The sequence below is a fragment of the Sinocyclocheilus anshuiensis genome, unplaced genomic scaffold (assembly GCF_001515605.1).
Source record: "Sinocyclocheilus anshuiensis isolate Anshui unplaced genomic scaffold, SAMN03320099.WGS_v1.1 scaffold546, whole genome shotgun sequence".
In the NCBI taxonomy this organism is placed as follows: Eukaryota; Metazoa; Chordata; class Actinopteri; order Cypriniformes; family Cyprinidae; genus Sinocyclocheilus; species Sinocyclocheilus anshuiensis.
Genome location: NW_015542451.1, coordinates 242,636 through 253,611, shown reverse-complemented (window position 1 = coordinate 253,611; position 10,976 = coordinate 242,636). Strand labels below are relative to the sequence as shown.

The window sequence follows — 10,976 nt, the reverse complement described above, 5'->3', positions numbered from 1 at the left end:
ACGACTAGGAAGTGTGTGATACCGTACTATACACCCCCGCGGTATACCGCGGTATTTAGAAATACCACAATACAAACAACTCTCTTACCGTGGAAGTGCTAAGATCATGCTCATTAATATATGTCATTACCATGCCAATTATCTAATTGCAGTACTATGGTACACGTGCTAAAACCATAGTAAACATAAACAAAAGACATTTTTGTGTATTAAACCTCTCTTGTCATGTCTTGTCTCTTAGGTGGATCGTGACTTTAGTTCTGTACACTAACCGTAAGGGACGGTTTGATTGTCAGGGTGGAGCGAATTTGCATAATTACCTCATAGTTCTTCTGGTTCTGCTGGCTGTCATCATCTTGACACTTTGTGCAGTCGTGTATTTCAGTGCTCAAGGTAAGTGAGTGGACAGATGGTGGGGTTTCTTCATATCTGGAGGGTTTCGTCAGTGTAATGCTAACGCGGCTGTGTTTTGTTTTAGGAACCATCATGAATCCAGGCCCTCGGCGCTCTGTGCCAGCTCTGGTGTATCTGCGGGCCCTGCTGTACGTCCCTGAGCTCGTATGGGCCTGTCTGGGGGCCGTTTGGGTGTCTGACAACAGCACGGGATGCGAGCCAGCAGAGGTCGGGTTTGTGATCGGAGCTGTGGTGTCCAGGTCAGGAAAAAATAGTTCCTTTTACAAGATTTTAATACTTTTATTCATCAAGGATGCATTAAATTGATCAAAAGTGACAGTAAAGCTGATAATAAATCAGCATATTAGAATGATTTCTGAAGATCATGTGACACTGAAGACTGGAGTAATGATGCTGAAAATACAGCTGCGCATCACAGAAATAAATTACAGTTTAACACATATTCACATAGAAAGCAGCTGTTTTAAATTGCAATAATATTTCACTATTTTTAATGTATTTAAATTAAATAAATGCAGCCTTGGTGAGCAGAAGAGACTTCAAAAACATTCCAAAAATCGTACAAACCCCAAACTTTTGAACAGTAATATATGTTTACAAAATGACTTGAATTGCTTTATATTTTTCTGGACACATTTTATGTTTTTTGTCTTTATGTGGATTTGTCCTGTCTTCATGCAAAATATAAGCACATAAATCTAGCTTTCTCTCTCTCTTTATTTTTTATTTTTTAGATTTTATTTGATATTGTGTGTTATTAAATAGACTCGCACTTGTGTCTCGGCCCTGTTACAATTACAAATGTGACTCTGGAGCACAAAAGCAGGCTTAAGTCGCTGGGGTATATTTGTAGCAATAGCCAACAATACATTGTATGGGTCAAAATTATACATTTTTCTTTTATGCCAAAAATCATTAGGATATTAAGTAAAGATCATGTTCCATGAAGATATTTTGTAAATTTCCTACCGTAAATATATCAAAACTTAATTTTTGATTAGTAATATGCATTGCTAAGAACTTCATTTGGACAACTTTAAAGATGATTTTCTCAATATTTCGATTTTGCCTGTGTGTGCTCAGCTGGATCATCCTGCTGTCTATGGTGGTCGGTGTGCTGGTCGTGTTCGATCCTCTGGGCAGTCAGAAGCCAGGCGCTCTGCCAGACGCTCCGTTGGACGTGAGGGATCTGGAGAGCAGCGGGTCGTCTCGGCTCTTCTACACGGTGGCGTCGCGGGTGAGGGAGAGCCGGCTGCGTCTGCTGTGCTGCTGCCTGCCCCAAGACGACAACCACCGCACCGCCTTCTCCAGCATCGCTCAGCTCGTCAGGGCTTCTTCCTGGTCCGTTTACCCCTCAACGAGTGCATTTCACATTTCAAATCAATTCAGTAGCAGTTAACTACATTAGTTTATACTTCTAAAGCATTTATTAATCTTAATTTCAGCGTTTGCTAATGCATTAAAGGAATAATTCACCAAAAAATTAAAATTCTGTCATTAATTACTCACCCTCATGTCGTTCCAAACCTGTAAGACCTCTGTTCATCTTCAGAACACAAATTAAGATATTTTTGATGAATTCCGAGAGCTCTCTGACTCTCCATAGACAGCAATGTAACTACCAAGATCAAGGCTTAGAAATGTAGCAAGGAGATCGTTAAAATAATCCATGTGACATCAGGGGTTCAACCGTAATATTACGAAGCTACGAGGATACTTTTTGTGCGCAAAAGAAACGCTTGCGATAGCACCCTTGCTGTCTATGCAGAGCTTTCAGAATGCATCAAAAATATCTTAATTTGTGTTCTGAAGATGAACAGAGGTCTTACAGGTTTGGAACGTCATGAGGGCGAGTAATTAATGACAGAATTTTCATTTTTGGGTGAACTAACCCTTTAATAAAATCTAAAGTTGTATCTGTTTATATTTGTTAATGATCCTGAATTAACAGTTGTATTTTCATTAACTAGCATAACAAAGCGTGAATCGTTTAGTTCATGCTAGTTAACCAATGCAAACTAATTTTAACTTTATTGTGAAGCGTTACCTAAAATTCTTACTGATACCATTAAGTTGTTAATTATTATGTCAATATGTTATAGCCGTTAATCGATAAATGGCTGATATTAAAATTATCTTATATCGTCTAAATGAATTAAAAATAAATCACTTTAAACTAAAATTAATTGTTTAAATTGTACAAGTGAATTTAGGTATCACAAAATTATAATGTACAGTATGAAAAATGCATGTTTTTTTTTTTTTTGATTTTGCTATTAAATTATTAGTGTTTTTAAAGTTTAACTTTAAGTGAGGTATTCTATATGTATAAATATAGAAATATACAATGTCAGACAATAGCGATACATCTAAAAAAAACTCTACAATATTGGCCAGTAACCTAAATGTTACAGATTATATTGTGAATCTCTTCTAGTGTTATTTTAATATCACTGATATTTAGTTTTTTTTAATATTTCGAATGAATGAATGAATTAATTCTGTTTTTACTTATATAATTTAATAATTATTTTATTGTGTTTTTAACATTTGAATTAGTCTATTCTAATATCTCTATATCATTATTATTAATATTTATCTATTTTATATAATATTTATTAATTTATTTTAGTAATTTTAGTATTTTAGCAGTTTAAATTAAACAGAAATGCACTTTACAATAACATTCCATTTGTTAACTGTATTTAATGCATTATTATTTCTCATTATTTGTTATAGTATTTAATCTTTGTTAACATTAGTTGCTTCATTATTAGTTCATATGAGCTCAGGTCCATTAGATAGCATTAATAGATACAACTTCTGATTTTAATAAAGCATTAGTAAATGTTGAAATTAACATCAGCCAAGATTTAATAAACGCTTCAGAAGTATTTTTCATTGTTAGTATATGTTAGCTAATGTTAATAAATGAAACCTTATTGTAAAGTGTTACCAATGCTTTGTAATGTTTCATTTTACTTCCTGTGAACGTTTTATTTCAAGTAACAAAAGTGTTTGTTTTTTATAGTTAGTTAGTTAGTGATGATAACCCCGAACCCTAGCAGAGATGCTAACCCGACGGTCTTGTTTCCAGGACACAGACCTGGTTCCCAGTGACATCGCCGCTGGTCTGTCTCTTCTGCATCAGGAACAGGACAAAGTGGAGCACTGCCGGGACCCTGATGAGGTCCTGTCCCACAAACCATCCCCCCCGATAGTGAGTCTGCAGCTCTGACACATGCTGCTGCATTACTGTCTAACAAACCTATAACACCTGCTGCATTATAGAGCTCTTTTAGTGTAATTGTACAGCTTCTCGTGTCAAATCTTGACTGATTTTGATCAAGTAAGCGTCAGAATAACTGCAGTAATATCTCCAGATGAACACTTACTGGACTGAAGCAGCTCAGCTTTACTTGATTCTCCATCAATCATGTTTTAGAGTCTCAAATCTGATCCTCAGGATCTTTTGAGGAGCGTTTGTTTCCAGAAGCTTTACTTTCACTGTTCCTCAGCGGAGGAATGATCTTCACAAGCCTCCAGAACATCTCACATCTTCTGAGGAGCCTTTATTTCTTCAGCTCTCAATCACTGCATTATATGTTTGGAGCATTTCACTCTCATCTCACTGAGACAGATTACTGGAGATATAGAGCGACCACTGATATTTATAGCGTTTTATGTCAGTATCTGCTGCACTGTTAGAAAGATCTCATTGATTTACGTTACACGCATCAGAATCTCATCATATAAATATCAGAATCTGCAGCAAATTCATATTTTTTTCCTCCATATTCTCACTCTTTGAGACTATATTAGCCATAAAAGCCTGATGCATCAAATATGATACACAACAAAAAAAACACACATGCAAACTATTTTTTCCATTTCAAAAAATTTTATTTATTTATTATTGCAGTAGCTCATGGATGCGCACCTTCAGTGATCTGACTGTGTTTTGTTGTTCTCAGAGGGAAGATCTGGAGGTGGAGCTTGAGAAAGCCGCTCACTGTATGCAGTTTGCAGCAGCGGCGTACGGATGGCCGCTGTACGTCTACTCAAACCCACTCACGGGGCTCTGCAGACTCAGTGGAGACTGGTGCGTATGACATCTGCCAGCTGAAGGATAGCAGTGTTAAATACAGAAATGCGCTCACTGATGTGTGCTCCAGCTGTCGAAACCGTCACGTGGAGCATGATCTGATTGGAGGAGAAAACCTGGGCTGTCATTTCAGCTCCATCCTACAGAGCACAGGCCTGCAGTACAGAGACTTCATCCACATCAGCGTTCATAACCAGGTGAACATCTCGCGGATGGCCTGCAGTTAGGGCTGCACGATATATCGATATGGCTTTATGCGATAGTGCAGTCTGCGATTTCATTATTTTGCCTTTACAAAAACATAGTTCATGATACTGTGTTTCAGTGGGGCTTATTCTGAAACCAGCAGCGCTTATTTTTTTTATTTGCCGGCAACTCATCAATATTAAAAAAGGTTGATTATTTACCATTTGAAAATCAAGAAATAAGACATATATATATATATTAGTATTGTAATTTTACAGCAAAATACAATAATTGTTTTTTTATCCCTTAGGGACATTTTTCTCTGAATTCATTTTTTTTTTTCAGATCATTTTGGCTGTGCTATTGACAACAGCATATATTTTGTATTTTTATTGGAATTTTAATATTTAACCCTCATTTCCCTTCATGCATCTGTTTTACACTAGATATAAAATGTAGTTAGGACCTTAAGGACAAAGTAAGGACAATATTTAATCATAAAATCATGCTTCCTTCAATAAAATCATATTATTATAATAGCATGTTTATTATTTTATTTGTTATTTTTGCTATTTTCCACCTGATGGCACAAATGCTCTTTATTTCAGATTTTCTGCTTCTGCTGAAAAAAAAAAAAAGTATTATAGAATTACAATTGTGTGAGTGTATTGATATGGATATCATAGTATGGTCTGAGAAAATAGTGTGGGTAAATGGTAGTTTTTTTTTGCACAAAATAATAATGCATACAAATTAATGTTGTTGCTGATCAATGACAAATTTTAAAAAATCTGCTTAGCATTTAGCATATAGAAAATAATTGAGAATTGTTGTTTGCGTACAAATTGTTGTAAACAAACTGCCATTTAAAGTGTTAAAATCCTGAAAATGAATGATTTTTTGGTAGTTATGTTCAGAACTGATGTAGGCAAAAAGATCTATGTCAGTAAAAGGAGAAAAAACATTGATGTATAATATTTTTAAGACATTTTTGTCATCTAAGGACCTCTATGTAACTTTTTTAAATTGGTGCACAAGGGTTATTTTATTATTTTATTTAATAATAATTACAATAAAATAATATAAATATATATATATTATATAAAAAAATATATTATAAAATAAAATAATTCAATATGCCTATAAAATAATAATAACACTTTCTTATTATTTTATTTAATAATAATTACAATAAAATAATATTAAGTATTATTATTATTATTTTATAGGCATATGGAATTGGTTAAAAACAGTGCGTACCTTACCAGATTGTGTACTAGAGACAAACCAAAATTTTTTTTTTTTTTTTACAATCTTTAAATTAAATCATTTGATATCATCACATACATTGGAGATCAAAATTAGAGAACAACCTACAATTTCCTAAATTTTAAGGTCACTGCTTAGTCCTGTTTGAAGTTATCCTAACAGGAGTAGAATGGCAGATTTGTAAGCATATTTCATAAAGTAATTCTATTCTGAAGCACAGTATAAAAAAATTTCAGCCACTGCAAGAGAAGCTGGTCGTTCCAAATCTGTGATTTCTCAAATATTGCATCTTTACAATGACAATAATTAATTCACGTCCCCCAAAAAGGCTGGTCATCCACGCAAGAAGACGACAGGATAATGCGCAGACTCTCAATGAGGAATGGGTTCAGCACTGCAGCTGGAATTGCTCATATATATATATATATAATTAATTTATAAATTATTTAATTATTTATTACCAGTCAAAAAATGAATAATAAAAAAAAATCGTTTAAATGTTTTTTTTTAAAGAAATCTCTTATGCTTCGATATATACAAATATTTTTGAGTAAAAAAATACAGTAAAAATTGTGAAATATTATTATAATGTAAAACAGCTGTTTTCTATGTGAATATCTGTTAAACTGTAATGTATGTCTGTGATGCGCAGCTGTATTTTCAGCATCATTACTCCAGTCTTCAGTGTCACATGATCTTCAGAAATCATTCTAATGTGCTGATTTGCTGCTTAATTATCAATTATTAGTGGCTATTAATTTATTAATAGGGGTTTTTATGATTATCGATGTTGAAAACAGTTTCTGCTGCTTAATATTTTTTATGGAAACTGATATATTTTTTATTTTTTTTTGCAACATTATAAATGTATTTTATTGTCATGTTTGATCTATTTATTATATACTTTTATTGTTATTTATATAAGAATCACGGCACTGTACCATGTTATTAGTGTACGGTTTCCAGCTCTCGTCTGCTGTCTGTCCTCAGTAAAGCGCTGGCTGATTACTCCAAGCAGTTTGTGGTCTCGGTGGTGCTGGGAAAAGACCTTGTACCCAGGTGAGATTCAGCGGTCAGTCACTGATTTACATGTGTATGGCTGTATTTAGAGCCTGTTTCTGGCTCCTTCTTTCTCACTTCTGCTTGTACAGCTCGCTTCGTATCACTTCCTCAAACTGACTGTGTTCATGTGTTTCTCTAGACTGAGTATTCCTAACATGGAAGACTTGAAAAGACGATTGCTAAAAATGGTATCTAACTGCAGTAAACCAAAGGTAGGGTCCTTCACTAATGATAGATAAGACGTTGTGCTGTTTACTCCATCAGTCTCTCTCTCTCAGTATAAGATCTTAATGCACGGCTGCTGGTACGAGCTGTTTGGAGGAACTCCTGATGACTTCCCTACGGAGCTGGAGACCCGGCGCGAGGAGCTGCTTAACCAGCCGTTGTTGGGGGAGGAGAGTCTGCTGCTTCGGCGCTCAAGCACCTATCAGAGCCTGTCGCCTGACGAGTCGCCCCCCCGCCTCACACACCTGCCTCTGTACCTGCCGGGACGAGTCCTGCACATCACAGAGGACCGGCCCGCTCGCAGGCCAGACATTTTGATTTGTCTTATTGATGACTTACCACACTTTATTAGTTAGATCTGATTGACTCTAATAATTACAAACAACAATAATAATAATTACATGCATTCATGTGTTATTGAAATATATAATAATTATTAAAATACTAGTTATAGTAATAAAAATATATATTAAACAATTAATGTATTCATGCCTGTAATTAAAAATATAATTATTAAAATAATAATAATAAAAAAATTAAATGTATTCATACCAGTAATTAAAAAATATAATGGTTAAAAATAATGAAATAAAATATATAATAAAAACCAATTAAATTTGTTTATTCATGGCTGTAATTAAAAAATATAATTATTAAATATAATAGAAACATGTGTAATAAAAATATATTTATTCATGTCTGTTATTAGAAAAAATATAATAATTAAAGTAATGGTTAAGAATGAAATAAAATATATTATAAAAAAAAAATTACATTTATACATACCAGTAATTAAAAAATATAATAATTAAGAATAATTAAAAACGATAATAAAAAAATTACAAACAACAATAATAATAATTACATGCATTCATGTGTTATTGAAATATATAATAATTATTAAAATACTAGTTATAGTAATAAAAATATATATTAAACAATTAATGTATTCATGCCTGTAATTAAAAATATAATTATTAAAATAATAATAATAAAAAAATTAAATGTATTCATACCAGTAATTAAAAAATATAATGGTTAAAAATAATGAAATAAAATATATAATAAAAACCAATTAAATTTGTTTATTCATGGCTGTAATTAAAAAATATAATTATTAAATATAATAGAAACATGTGTAATAAAAATATATTTATTCATGTCTGTTATTAGAAAAAATATAATAATTAAAGTAATGGTTAAGAATGAAATAAAATATATTATAAAAAAAAAATTACATTTATACATACCAGTAATTAAAAAATATAATAATTAAGAATAATTAAAAACGATAATAAAAACCTATTCAATTTATTTATGTCTGAAATTGTATTTATTCATGGCTGTAATTTTAAAATATATAATTATTAATAATAATAGTTAAAAAATAATTAAAAAATGTGTAATAATAAATTATATTTATTCATGTCTGTTATTAGAAACAATATAATAATTAAAGTAATGGTTAATAATTAAATAAAATATATAATAAAATAACAATTAAATGTATTCATTCCAGTAATTTAAAAATAATGGTTAAAAATAATTAAATACAATATATAATAAAAACCTATTAAATTTATTTATGTTTGAAATTGTATTTATTCATGGCTGTAATTAAAAAATATATAATTATTAATAATAATAGTTAAAAATAATTGAAAAATGTGTAATACAAAATTATATTTATTCATGTCTGTTATTAGAAAAAACATAATAATTAAAGTAATGGTTAAAAATTAAATAAAATATATAATAAAAACAATTAAAAATGTAGTCATACCTGTAATTAATAAATATAATAATTAAACAGATATAATAAAAAACAATTACATTTATTTATGTCTGAAATTGAATTTATTCATGGCTGTAATTAAAAAATATATAATTATTAAAAATAATTGAAAAATATGTAATAAAAATTATATTTATTAATATCAGTTATTAAAAAATATAATAATTAAAGTAATGGTTAAAAATTAAATGTATAATAAAAACAATTAAATGTATTCATATCTGTAATTAAAAAATATAATTAAAAATAATGGTTAATAAATAATGAATTAAAATAAATAATAAAAAGACGATCAAATTGATTGATGTTTTTCTTCAAAGGAGTAATCATGTGTGTCTCTCTGTCACAGACACTGCTTCTCTCAGGTGAGATACCGTGCCGAGTGGTCGAGCGAGGAGTCGTTCTGTAATGTTCTGATCAGCCCGCGGATGATCGCCGATCACATGCCTGACGTGGTTCTGCGGGCGCTGCGCAGTCTGACCCACGAACACCCGCTTGCTCTCTGCTCGTCCTCCATCAGCAACAGCCACCTGAACGTCATCTGAGCTTCACTCACAAAAGAGATTTACTGGACTCCTCGTTTTACTTGCCTATTCATTTCTGCATTTATACTCCCATTAGTGTGTCTGCTTCTTAAAGGTGACATATCATGAAAATCTGACTTTTCCAGGTTTTAAGTGCTATAATCAGGTCCGTAATCATTACACCGTTATTGTGTTTTCGCAAGCGACAACGGTGTAGCAGCTCTAATGCCATGGAGAAAGTTTGAGCAAAACACGCTAACTGTTCTGTGTTTGGCTGCACAGACGAGCACAGAACACTGTTTAGAGTCCCAGCCTCAGAGGAGACAAGACAGCAGTGCATTTATTGATTTATTTACTGTATATTGCTGCTGCCACACAGATCTAAAATAAACATGCGATTTATTTCCCAGCTGTTTACCTTCACAGACATAACCCACTGTTTTTTGTAACTCGTGTGTTTTTAACGTAAACTTGTGTGTGAATGAGAACTTAGTTTAGTCCTCACATACTGTGACAGCCGCTTTCTATGCGTGTGCTTCGGATGCGTGCGCTCAGAAAACCGTATATCAGAGCAGCAGCTCATTTGCATTTAAAGAGACAGGCCCGAAAAACAGCGTGTTTCTGCTTCCACTCAAAATAGGCATTTTCAAAATGATATGGGGTATTTTGAGCTAAAATTTCACAGACACATTCTGGGGACACCTGAGTCTTATATTACATATTGTAAAAAGGGGCATAAAATGTCTCCTTTAAAGGCTTCATGAACTGCCATATATTCCCATGTGACATTATTTTTAATTCTGTGTTGTTCAGCTGTAAGAGTTCCTTTAATTTTTTGTGTTAGTTCAAGATGAGCGATTAAGACTCAAGCAAGAACAAGTCAGTATTATCAGTGTCCTGGTGGCGTGATGTTTTTGAGTATCGGGTGATCAGACTTTGATGCGTGGCACCAAACGCATGAAAACATTTCTTCTGATGAGACGAGGGCTTCATATCAGTGTCTGTTCGTTTACTCCACTGCAGCCTTTTCTGTTTTTTCAGGATGTCATGCATTTTTCCAAAATAAAAATGCTGAGGAAGAGTTGGTCTGTCCTATGTTGGAAAAAGTGAGACTGTAAAGTGCATGTTTATAAGTGGCTCTTGCGAATGATAAATCAGACAGGACCCCGAGTTATATCCAGGGACCAGAATATTGTAGGTAGTGCTGAGTTTCTAAGCATGACTTTGGCACACACACTCACTCGTACTCAAACGCACACACACACACACACACAGTGTCACACTCACTCGTACTCAAACACGCACACACACTGTCACACACACACACTCGCACTCACTGACACACACACTCAAACACGCACACACACTGTCACACACACACGCACTCAAACACGCA

The 10,976-nt window shown here is 32.8% G+C and overlaps 1 pseudogene; it reads left to right on the top strand.

Moving 5' to 3' along the window:
• LOC107693611 (sn1-specific diacylglycerol lipase beta-like) overlaps nt 1–9,751 on the top strand; it is a 10,338-nt pseudogene extending 587 nt beyond the window's left edge.
• The last annotated feature ends 1,225 nt before the right edge of the window (nt 9,752–10,976 follow it).